The sequence below is a fragment of the Myotis brandtii genome, unplaced genomic scaffold (genome assembly GCF_000412655.1).
Source record: "Myotis brandtii unplaced genomic scaffold, ASM41265v1 scaffold907, whole genome shotgun sequence".
Classification (NCBI taxonomy): Eukaryota; Metazoa; Chordata; class Mammalia; order Chiroptera; family Vespertilionidae; genus Myotis; species Myotis brandtii.
Genome location: NW_005371734.1, coordinates 1,241,991 through 1,254,060, shown reverse-complemented (window position 1 = coordinate 1,254,060; position 12,070 = coordinate 1,241,991).

The following is a 12,070-nucleotide window of genomic DNA, read 5'->3' as shown; positions in this document are numbered from 1 at the left end:
GAACCGGGCCGAGCTGTCCTATCCCTGGGGCTTGGTGACGGGACGCGCGGAGGGGCTCTCTGGGGCTCCGGGAGCGCCGCTGGGCGCCCCAAAGTCTAACTCTTGATGGTTTGGCAAAGATATGGATTCTATGGAGCTTCCTCGCTACAAAGTTTTCTTATGTGCATGATGCAAAGTTGTCCCCGGCTTTCCCCCATTAAACCTACAACCGCTGGAAACCCACAGACCCCGGTGCTGCTCACTCTCTCGTTTACCCGTGGGAATCGCTCGCAGGTGCAGACCCGGCAAGGTAACTGAAGCTCCAGCTACCTTCTTCTTTGCCCAGTGCATCCCGAGATGTGTTGAGCGGAATAATGATCCCTCCAAAGATCTGCAGAGCCTAATCCGTGGAATCTATCAATGTGTCACGTCGCATGGCAAAATGGGATTTGCAGACACAGTTAAGGTTGCGAATCAGCTGACTCTAGACCCAGGCTAATCAGATTATCCTGGATTATCCAGGTGGATCCCATGTAATCACAACGGCCCTTAACAGTGGAAGAGGGTGGCGGAGGATTAGGTCAGAGGGGTGTGATGTGGAAGGACTCCACCACCCCTTGCTGGCTCTGCAGATGGAAGAGGAGGGCTATGAGCCAAGGGCTGTGGGTGACCTCGGGAAGCTGGTAAAGACAAAGGAATGAATTCTTTCCCAGCGCCTCCGGAGGAAAGGCAGGCGTGGTGGCACTTTGACTTCAGCCCAGGGACACCAGTGTCAGACGGCTCGCCTACAGAACTGTCAATTTGCGTGAAGCCACTAGATCTGGGGTGATTCTTTATGACAACTAGGGAACTTCTACACCAGGCAACCTTGCATCTTGGCCATGTCAACGCTGCTGGCTGCTCCACACTCGGCTGCCTCCTTTCCTCTTCCTTTTGTGCTTAATTTCCCCAACTCAGGTGGGCAAAGTACAGACTAGCAATTCTACAGCTTAGGCGGATGCCTAACAAGGGGAAAAAAAATGCCACTTCCCTTCATACAAGACGGCGTTCACCTTTTAATGTTTAGGTTTGTATTGAGATGGAGTCTTGGGAAGGTGATTACGTCATGAGGGGACAGCCCTCAATGATAAAAATGGTGCCCTTAAAGAGATGGGGGACACAGTTTCCCCCTTATCCCTGCGAGGGTGTAGTGAGAAGAAGGCAGTCTGTGAATTAGGAAGCCGGTCCTGAGCTGACACCATTGCTGCCAGTGCCCTGATCTTAGACTTCCAAACCTCCAGAAGGGCAGGAAGTAAATGTCTGTTAGACGCAAGCCATTCAGAAGCTATGGTGTTTCTGTTGTAGCTGAAACAGATCAGGAATCCCTTTTCTTTTTTCTCCTACCTCTTTTATTTATTTATTTATTGCTTCCTGGGAGAGTTTTTATCAATTCTCTCTTAACATGTCTCTTGAGTTTATTGTTTATTTTATCATATTTTTCATTTTCAAGAGCTCTTACTGGTATTTAAATGTCCTTCAAAAGTAGTATCCTGTTCCACTTCCAGGATTGCTGTGTTTTACCATCTAGTTCACCTTCTTCAGAGATGAAAGCCTCTAGTCTCTATCAGGTTGGGGAAGGCAGGGTAATCTGAACGTGTGAAGTAAGTGAGAGGATCTAGGATTCTAGCTTCTTAAACAGACTGTCAGCCAATCTGCTGTTTTTCAAACCGTCCTTCCCTCACTCACAGACGCACCTGGAGTGTCCAGCTGGCGTGTTTTCAGGGACCCGCAGTGCACACTGGGAGGCTTACTGGCTTTCCCCATGGCTAGTTCAGGACCCAGCGCTCTCGGGCCCTGGAGATCCCTTAACATTCACCCCGGTTTTCAAATTATGATTTTTCTCTTGTCTTCTTTTGCAATTATTTTTTTCCACTGTTTTCTTTGTCCTTGTGTTATCATTACTTAACAAATATTCCTAACTGTTGTTTCAGTAGGGCTTCTATAAGGAATAGGGATAGATGTATGTATGTGTTCAGTCCACCATATTTAATACCTTTAATTGGGGTGGCACCATATGTCTTTTGAATGACTCACTTGAATGAATCGTCCTCCCCATCCTAGTCACCTGTTTGTGGGGTGGGGGTGGGGGGCGGAAGAAGCATGGCACAGAGGAAGAAAGCCCTCTCAGCACAGGCACCTCTTAGAGAACAGACCCCTCTCCCCCTTTCCCCAGTCGGTGGTTTCAGAGCCAGTGGATAGCCTCTTAGTAAATGTTGCATTCAGGGTCTCTTCCCGATTTTTTGTTTTAGGGGGACTGTCTTCAGAATTTGGCATTTCACTTTTGGCTTTGGGCCTTCACTAAAATTTTGAGATAACAGGAAAAATTTCACTCAATATCCTATTATATATTGAACTGGCTATTATTTATTTCCTAAGAAGTCTTTTCCCCCCAAGTTAAATTAAAGAGTTGTTCTGAGTGCTCAAACAGTTGATAATAATTATTCTGTTACATTTATTTCAACTGTGCCTTTTGCTTATCTATATTCTTGCCCTTAAACATAACAGTATAAACGGATTTTTTGTGTGCTTCCACAAAATTATGCAGGTCTTCAAATGCTAATTACTTAGTGGCAATAATGCATTTCTTCTTAAATGAAGATATGAATAGGTACATTTCATAATATATGGTTCTATATAATGAAGAATGGAAGTACTGAATTAGGACCTGTAGGAAAAATTCTTATATAAGACCATCAAGCAAATCAAATAGATAGCACTTACTATATTTTGAAGCATTTTACTTTTTCCTTTCTTACCTTTAACAAATATTTAATGGGTTAAAACAACTTTAATACTAGTTCCCTGAAAACACACACACATCATAAATTCTCAGGAGGCAAGGCTGAAAGGCATCATAATCAATGACTTACAACGCTGTGACACCACTTTTCTTTCTAACGCTCCCTGATGCCATTCAAGGAACATACTCTGGAACTACATCTATGTCTAGAAATAATCATTTTCTTTCCTTCTTATTGTTCTTTTCTCTTACATTATTCTATTATGAAGTAAGTTCAAAAATGAACTTATATTTCTAGATGATGGAAAACAGACTTATTGCTCTATTAACTTTTATACACCAAGGTCTCCTATTTTTTCAGTTCTCCCACCTTTTTCCTGTCAGTAGGCACAGCTAGATTTTCCTCAATAGCAAGATTCTCCAGAAGCCAACTCCACAGCTTCTATGCTTAGTGCCTCGAGCTCATTTCCACCATCACTTTTAGTCTTAGAACTTACTGCAAGTGTGATGTTCAAAGAGAGAATTTACCTCATCCTACACATCTTGCATATGCCTGCTAACAATATTTTGCAATACCATTTTCTACAAAAATCTAAATAGGTTAAGGGTAATTTCTGAGAGTCAATTCATTTGCAGTGAAAGGAAATAATGTAAAATTGTGCCGTACTGCCATGAATTGAAGCTTCAATCTGTTTGGGGTGATGATGATTACATTTTGCAGGAGGTCGTTCAGGAAAGTAACATAATGGGAGCTAGTGCCAGCTTTGCCTGGAATGGAGCCATCTTGCCCAGAGCAAGAGGAAAGAATGCACTTTCGCAGAGTGGTGTCCATTAATGAAGGTTTTTCTTCATGCGCAGTAACCAAGATGTTAATAGTTGAAACCCAGTGTGGGTTTTGAGGCACAGAGACCCATCTGGCCTCCGTTCTGTCATTCGCTTGCTGTGTGAGCTTGGACAGATGACTTACCCAAAACTCATTTGCCTCCTTGGTAAATGAGGGCAGTACTATTTCTCTTACAGGGTTCTTAGGAGGATTAAATGAGATAAAGTTGGTGAATGTCCTTTGTACATTTTAAAAAGCCGTGGAAATCCAACTGGTATGATGGCTTAATGATTTCTGTGGCTGAATGGCGGTTTGCATTGCATTGTAAGACTATCAAACACAGTGGGGTGGAGCCTTCAAGGTGCCTGCAAACAAGAATTCAGTCATCCTGTTTGGCACTGCAGCCCGTACACATCTTTAGTTTCCATTCCTGCTCATTCCACAGAACTGTCCTTAGGGACGACTGTTTTCTATGTGCCTGGTATGTATTTTATTTAGTTTTCAGAATTTCCAGATACCATTTAATAAGCAGTGATGCAATTGCAATCTTGCCAATCCTGAACCAGTTACATAGAACAAAGGCCTTTTATTTCTAACTAGTAGCCCTGCACACGAATCCGTGCCCCAGTAGCTCACTGCTGCCCTCCAGTAGCTCTCTGCCTGCTGCCCCACCCTCCTGTAGCTCCCTCAGCCCCTCCCCCCGCCTCCCCTATACCTTGCTGCCCTGCCCCCTCCTGTAGCTCTCCACCACCCGCTTGTAGCTCTCTGCCCCACCCTCCTGCTGATCCATGATCTGGTCGTTACGAGGTCAGTCATTACACGTCAAGGTGTAACGACCATTTGCATATTACATCTTTATTATATAGGATTCTCTGCATTGCTCAGAACCCAAGGAAAGAACAGGGAAAAGGGTTCAAGGCTATCTGGGTTCTTGTCCCAGGTTTACTGTAAATTAATGTGTCCCCTTGGGGAAATCACAGTTATTCTGGGCCCTTTTCCTTTTCTTTATTTTGATAGAGCTGTACTAGACAGATGACCCCAAATAAAGTCTGTTCTTTGCAGTAATAGTTGAGCTGTTATTGACATTCTAAAACAAGTGGAGACATGACTCATGGATCTGTGAAGCATCTCTGTAACGATGTTTTTAGAGCTGCCTCCTTTTCACAGATGATGACAGAGCACAGCAGAAATAGATGATTTTACCAGAGGCTCCAAAGTCCATGGAACTGGAACACATCTCCTTTTCTTCTGTCCTCCACTTAGCCAAAACATAGGCTTCTACATGGTAAGCTTGGAAGCATATTACCAGTGTTTTAAAGGGGGTTACCCTTATAAGATTTTCAACTAATAGCAGGAGGTTTTGAAATTCTTAAACAATCCTCTAAACTTTGAGCCCTGGGATGTGTGGCTCAGTGGTTGGAGTGTTATCACATACACTTAAAGGTGGCAGGTTTGATTCCCCATCAGGGCACATATCCTGGTTGCTGGTTTGATCCTAGGTCAGGGTGTGTACAGGAGGCAGTGGATTGATGTTTTTCTCTCACATAGATGTCTCTCTCTCTCTCTCCCTCTCTCTCTCTCTCTCTTCCCCCTTCCTGTGTCCCTCCTTCCCTCCCTCCATCTCACTCCCTCCCTCTCTCCAAAATCAATAAGAAGCATATCTTTGGGTGAGGAAGGAAAAATGGTAAATACTACTTTTAAAAAATATTTTCTATTCTTTGAGACTTACAGCTCTATTTTCATGTTAAGGAAGTTGTATTAGTGCCAGATAATCATCTGAACTTCTGGATGTTTCTTTGAACTGAAATTCTGAACCTCTTGAGGTTTTCTCCTTGCTATCTGAAATTTATGCCAGATAAGCCTTTTTCTAGAGTACATTCAGGCTCTTATTTTCTCATATAAGAAAGAGTGTGTGTGTGTGTGTGTGTGTGTGTGTGTGTGTGTGTGTGTGTTTTGGGGGGGATGAGTGGAGGTATTGAGATCCGGTAAAGTACAATTATTATTGTATTTTTGACAATTTTTTCAAAATGAGAAAGTGGTTATTTCAGGTTTTTAATACCAAGTAAGTATTTTTCTAACCTGCATGTATTTATTGTACCTTTTAGGTGCATTCTCTTTGGGAAACACAAAGGATTTGAGGCATAGGTTGTTCATTTGTGGTATCCCCCCCCCCCCACACACACACACACAAAGGCTGTGAACAGGAGCTATATTTCAGGAATATCTAGAACCAGCACCTAACACCATATCTAAGACATAATTAATAAATATGAAATAGATGAATGAACACATTCTTAAGGCCAGGACATAAGCAACTAGAAATATTTCATTGTCGATCACAAAATGGCAACTGATATAAATGATGCAGACAAATACTATAGCAATTTTTTTTAATAGACTGTCTTTTTAAAAATACATTTCATTGACTTTTTTACAGAGAGGAAGGGAGAGGGTTATAGAGTCAGAAACATCGATGAGAGAGAAACATCGATCAGCAGCCTCCTGCACATCCCCCACTGGGGATGTGCCCGCTACCAAGGTACATGCCCTTGACCGGAATTGAACCTGGAACTCTTCAGTCCACAGGCCGATGCTCTATCCATTGAGCCAAACTGGCCAGGGCTACAGCAATTTACAGAAGGTAGAAAAGTTCTTGTGGGATTTCCATATGAGAAGCCATTTGAAGAAGGGTGAGCTGGCTTGTGAATTATTCAGAGGATGAGTCACAGAGAAACTAGTCTTTGGACTAAGCTTGAGTTTAAATGATCGCAGTGCAATGCTATTACAAATGAAGGCAATGACATGCACTCACTCACTGAGACTTGCAGAGGTTATGAGGGTTGTTTCAATATCCAAAAGCAAGTACAAGGGAAGGCATGTGACAATGACAAAGACGGTAAAGCATTTATTAATGACTATGAACACTAAGATATGAAAATCAGCAAATTGGGAAGAATAGATGACCTCCAGGTCCTAAAATAATATAATCTTTGAGAAGAGACCATGGAAACACAAGCATAGGAGAACTCAGAGTCACCCCCAAATAAACTCCAAATGGATCTGATCATTGAAATAGCATTCCTGTCTTCGTAACTTCTAAAGATTCTTTGTATTTTGTTATATGGACAAGAGCATTTTAAGGTACTTCATCATTTGATCCTTAAAACAAACAATATCATGAGATTATCATTGTTTGCTCCTTCCTATTGACTCACCACCAGAGTGAACTTATCAGCAAGCATATTGGGTTCTGCTTCTTGAATCTTTTTATCCCTATTCCCTTATTCCTCATTTGAACATATAAATCTACCATCTTCCTAGCTGCTTACTCCAAAACACTGAGAATCTTCCTTGAGACTGCTTTTCTCAGCCCCTCCATCCCATTAATCTACCCTCAAATGTATCTTAAAGTCATCTAGTTCTAACTATGTCTATTAATACCATCTTAGGTCATTTCTTACTGACTGCTTCAATAGCCTTTTACTAGCTTTCCACATTCATTTTTTTTCCTCCCTAAACTATTCTCTGCAAATTACAATTTAAATAAAAATATAGAGACTTCTTTCAATTATGACAGAGGATCTGGAACCAGAATTGCTGTCTTGCTATAAATAAATATTAGTCAAAATATAGGAAATAGTTGGGTTGTTTTTTTATATATTTTTTTTATTGATTTCAGAGAGGAAGGGAGAGGGGAGAGAGAGATAGAAACATCAACGATGATCAGCTGCCTCCTGCACGCCCCCTACTGGAGATCAAGACTGCAACCTAGGGATGTGCCCTTGACCAGAATTGAACCTGGGACCCTTCAGTCTGCAGGTGGGCGCTCTATCCACTAAGCCAAACCAGGTAGGGGCAGGAAATAGCTGTTTTAAGATATTGAGCAATAGATAGCACAAGACTGTGGATACTCAGATAAGGGCAACAAACAAGGTAAGCCCAATGACAATTCTGGTTTTCTGTCTGGAAGCATATTCTTTTGTGGTGTAGGAGAGGAGTAACCAAGCAGAGCATGTCACGTGATCTTGCTGAGTTGGAGGGACCAGTCAGAGTTTTGGGAGGCTGAGTGGCTAGAATCTGGGAGGAAAAGTATAGGAGAGAGGGGAGCTCCTAAGAGATTGAGCTCTAGAAATCTGCATAAAATTTACTTGAACCTGTGGATGAAATCAATAAGCCTGGGCAAAAAGAATAAGCCGAAAATTTCCCAGAACTCACTCATGGCTGGGAGACATGCAAGTTCCAATGATACAGAGCTGAGAGTGTTTTAACATTTTGTAGTGTTCCATAAGGATTCCAAAAGCCATATTTTACTAGTAAGATTAATCTATCCTCAGAATAAAGGCTATCAACTCACTCTAGCAAAGCTAAAACAAGTCTCATTAATAGAAAGCACAATATGTAATGTGACTGTATGGCAAGGCTACCTAACCTCATATGAGATGACTAGAAAGGCTTTCCTGGGTACGTGATTTAAGCTGAATGTTAAATGCTGAGTAAGAATTAGCAAATTGAAGAGGTGAGAAGATAATTCAGCATATGCGCATATGCAAAGACTTAGAGGCAAAGAGGACTCAGCTAAATGTAAAAACTGAAAGACCAGTTTATCTAGATCTATGATGATATGATGACACAAGGGAGACTGGCAATGGCCACAGAACCTAAGCTCTCAGACATCATATAATGAATCCTCACTTCACACTGTGTCTTGTTGCTTCTCTTGCTCTGGATGCTAGTGACTTTGGACAACTTCTCTCAGGAGTCACGAGTGAGAAAAAGGAAGAGACAGGACAAAAGAGGAATGAAAGAAAGAAGGAAGAGAGCACTTAGGCTGTCGGAGCAGTTTAGACATGGAGGACATGCTAAGGAGGAATAAAACAGGTTTTCACTATGTTCCATAATTTTTAAATAATGATAATTAAGAGAAAATTGTTATGACTGAAATTTCATAAAAATGAAAGACAAATTTGTGCACAAAGAGTGATCTCTGTTAATTTGTCCACATGAATTAAAATTTAAGACAATAGAAAGTCACTAAGTAGAAAGTGCATATTGGTAGTGTCAGTGAGTAGCAAGAAAGAAATTATAGATTTTTCTCTAAAATTTTTTCTTTTACAGAAAAAAAATGCAATCTTCTAATGTCACAGAACAAATAGAACTTGGACTTATGCTTTATAGTGTACACAGCCAATTTTGTGTTCACTACTTCTAGCAGATCTCTTAGCATTTTATTTTCTCCAACTGGAAAATTGAACAGTGTAGGCGGTGGTGGCAAAGAAATAATCATTTCCACTATGGAGATTTTAGTTTGATGTGTCTGAAAGGGACTTGAACATGTAGAAAGGCAAACAATGTTTTTTGATAGATTGAAAACAGTAATGTAAAGATATCTTATTTCCCCTAGATATCATACATTATCATAAGACCAAAAAATATAGAGCTATTTTTGAAACTAGGCAAGCTGAATTCTAACATTTTTATGAAGAAAATAGATGTTTAGGAATAGCCAAAATTAATAAAAAGTCTGAAAAAGAAAAACAATAAAAGGAATAAGCCCTACAAGTTATATAGTGTATAAAAGCTACAGTGATCAATTTTAAAAATTAAAATATTTTTGTATTGACATAAGATTTGAAATAGTCTAAATAGATATGAGAATTCAACACATAAGGAAGATGGCATTTCTAATAAATAATTATCTAGTTTAAGAAATTTAATTCTCGGTTGACTAATATTTAAAGGCAAAAACTGGTATCATAAAACTATGAGAAGAAATAATGGTATAATTATTTTTCACCTTGGAAATCAAGATCCAAAAGCCTAAAATCTACCCAACAAAGCTAAGTACATTTAATATGAATATTGATAATTATTTTTTATGATTAATATATTAGAACAAACAAAATGGGAGAAATATTTACAACTCATGTGAGACTCTAAGAGGTGTTTAAAAAATATATACAGAGCTCATTTAAATCAATAAGAAAAAAACTAGCAACTCAATCGACTATTGGATAAAGGATTAGTCCAAGCTCTAAAACCCACATAGCCTAATCGACCAGCGTTGTGGGCCAGAACCCAAGGGAAAAAAAGTTTCAACAGAATCAAATCCCGCCTGAGATCAAGCAAGGGAACGGTGAGGTGGTGCCAGTGGACATTCATCTAGCATATCGTGGTTGACCTTTGACAAAGAGGTTTACGTAGAGCAATGGCCAATGGAGGCTGGATTCCAATGTGCAGGTGAGCATAAGAGAGTTAAGGAAGTGAAGACAGGAATGCAGACTGCTGTCAAGAATTTTAAAAATTTATAAGGAAGGGAAGAAAGACTAGGAGAACAAGAGGGAGGAATTGTTAATAGGAGTTTTTATTTTGTGTTTATTAGGACAGGAACAATTAAGCATATTTGCAGACTGAAAGAGTCACTGGAGAAAAAGAAGCTGAAAATTTCAAGAAAGAATGGGTAATGAATGAAGCAAGAAGCTGGAGTAGAGGGATAGGAAAACCTTTGAGTTTTAGGTAAAGATTAAGAGGGCATAGTTTTAAAGCACTCATTTAAGATTAGGGATAAGCAAATTCACGCTTTCACCTAAAGAAATACAGCTAAATTGGTATTCCTGTATGTTCCCACAGTGCCCCCTCACCACCATATGCATTCTCCTTTGTTACTGTAACTATTTACAAGCTTATATCCCCAGTCTCTTGCATCTCCCTAGTGAGGGGTGAAAAAATAAATGAGAATTCTTAAGCTAGTTCAAGCCCTTAGCAAGTAGTTGCCCAACTTCTGAGGCCAAGTTTTACAAATGATGTAAATCTGTAAAGGCTTTGAGAGGAGTCAACCAAAATGATGCAGCTTGAGAAAATAGAACCTATGTGAGATATTTTAAAATCCTAAAAACAACAGCCCTCCCACCCCCCAGAAAAGAATTCCAACAATAAAATGTGGGAGAAACAGGTGAGAAAACAAGGACATAAGTTGAACGGTATGTTAACAATTATTAAAGATAAAGGCTTCAACTGCAGAAACTTGGTGGGTTCAAATGGTTGATCCCTCAGGAAATATTTTCCAACTTAGTAAAAACCTTGCCCTTCATCCCAGCAAGAGGACTCCTTCCCTTCTTTGGTGGAAGACATAAAGATAACTGCTACAGCTCTCCACATGTGATTTCATAACAGTAGGATCCATTTAAAGAAACCTCATGGCTCCCATTCATCCTTTAGCTCTAGGACTTATTTCATAGATGGGGAAAGAGGCCCCGGAGACACGTGACAGTCGGCTATTTGATGGCTTATAGTTACCTATGGTGATAAATATGTTTTAACTTTTTTAACTGCTTTTATTACTTTTTCTCGTCTTTTAGCAAAATGAATGGGAAACCCAATGTTGAATGGAGCAGGCCCCTTTTATGCTCTGCTATTTGTGAATGGGTGCACAGGAGTGCCATGTGGGTGGGTGTATGTGTTGAAGCAACAGGTTTCATCACTTCTTGCTACCACATTTCTCCCACTGTTCCCTTACTTACTGGATTTCTAACATAAGATGGTTGGTCAGAGTTAAGCATAAAGTTAGAAAAGGAACAATTTGAAGAACAATTAAATCCATTTACTCATTATTAGGTAAAAGGCTGACAAGAAAAAAGGTGGAAAACCTAGAAAAGCACTTTAAGGTAAAATGGCAGACTAACATAAAGATAACTGCTACAGCTCTCCACATGTGATTTTGTAACAGTAGGATCCGTTTAAAGAAACCTCATGGCTCCCACTCATCCTTTAGCTCTAGGACTGATTTCATGGCTCCCATTCATTCTTTAGCTCTAGGACTGATTTAGTAGATGGGGAAAGAGGCCCCGGAGACACGTGACAGTTGGCTATTTGATGGCTTATAGTTACCTATGGTGGTAAATACGTTACTTTTTAAAATGGTGATAAATATGTTTTAACTTTTTTAACTGCTTTTATTACTTTTTCTCGTCTTTTAGCAAAATGAATGGGAAACCCAATGTTGAATGGAGCAGGCCCCTTTTATGCTCTGCTATTTGTGAATGGGTGCACAGGAGTGCCATGTGGGTGGGTGTATGTGTTGAAGCAACAGGTTTCATCACTTCTTGCTACCACATTTCTCCCACTGTTCCCTTACTTACTGGATTTCTAACATAAGATGGTTGGTCAGAGTTAAGCATAAAGTTAGAAAAGGAACAATTTGAAGAACAATTAAATCCATTTACTCATTATTAGGTAAAAGGCTGACAAGAAAAAAGGTGGAAAACCTAGAAAAGCACTTTAAGGTAAAATGGCAGACTAATTGGTTATTTGAAAATAATTACAATCTGATCAGCTCTCATGGAACTCAGAAGCATTAAATGCCAGAGTGATTAATAGGATGCCTGTTTTTATTATTCATTGAAGAAATTGCTCTATTGTAAGCAAGCAGATGTAATTGAGTTGTAAATTATGATGCTTTGTAATGCTTGATTTTATTTCTTAACTGATTTTAC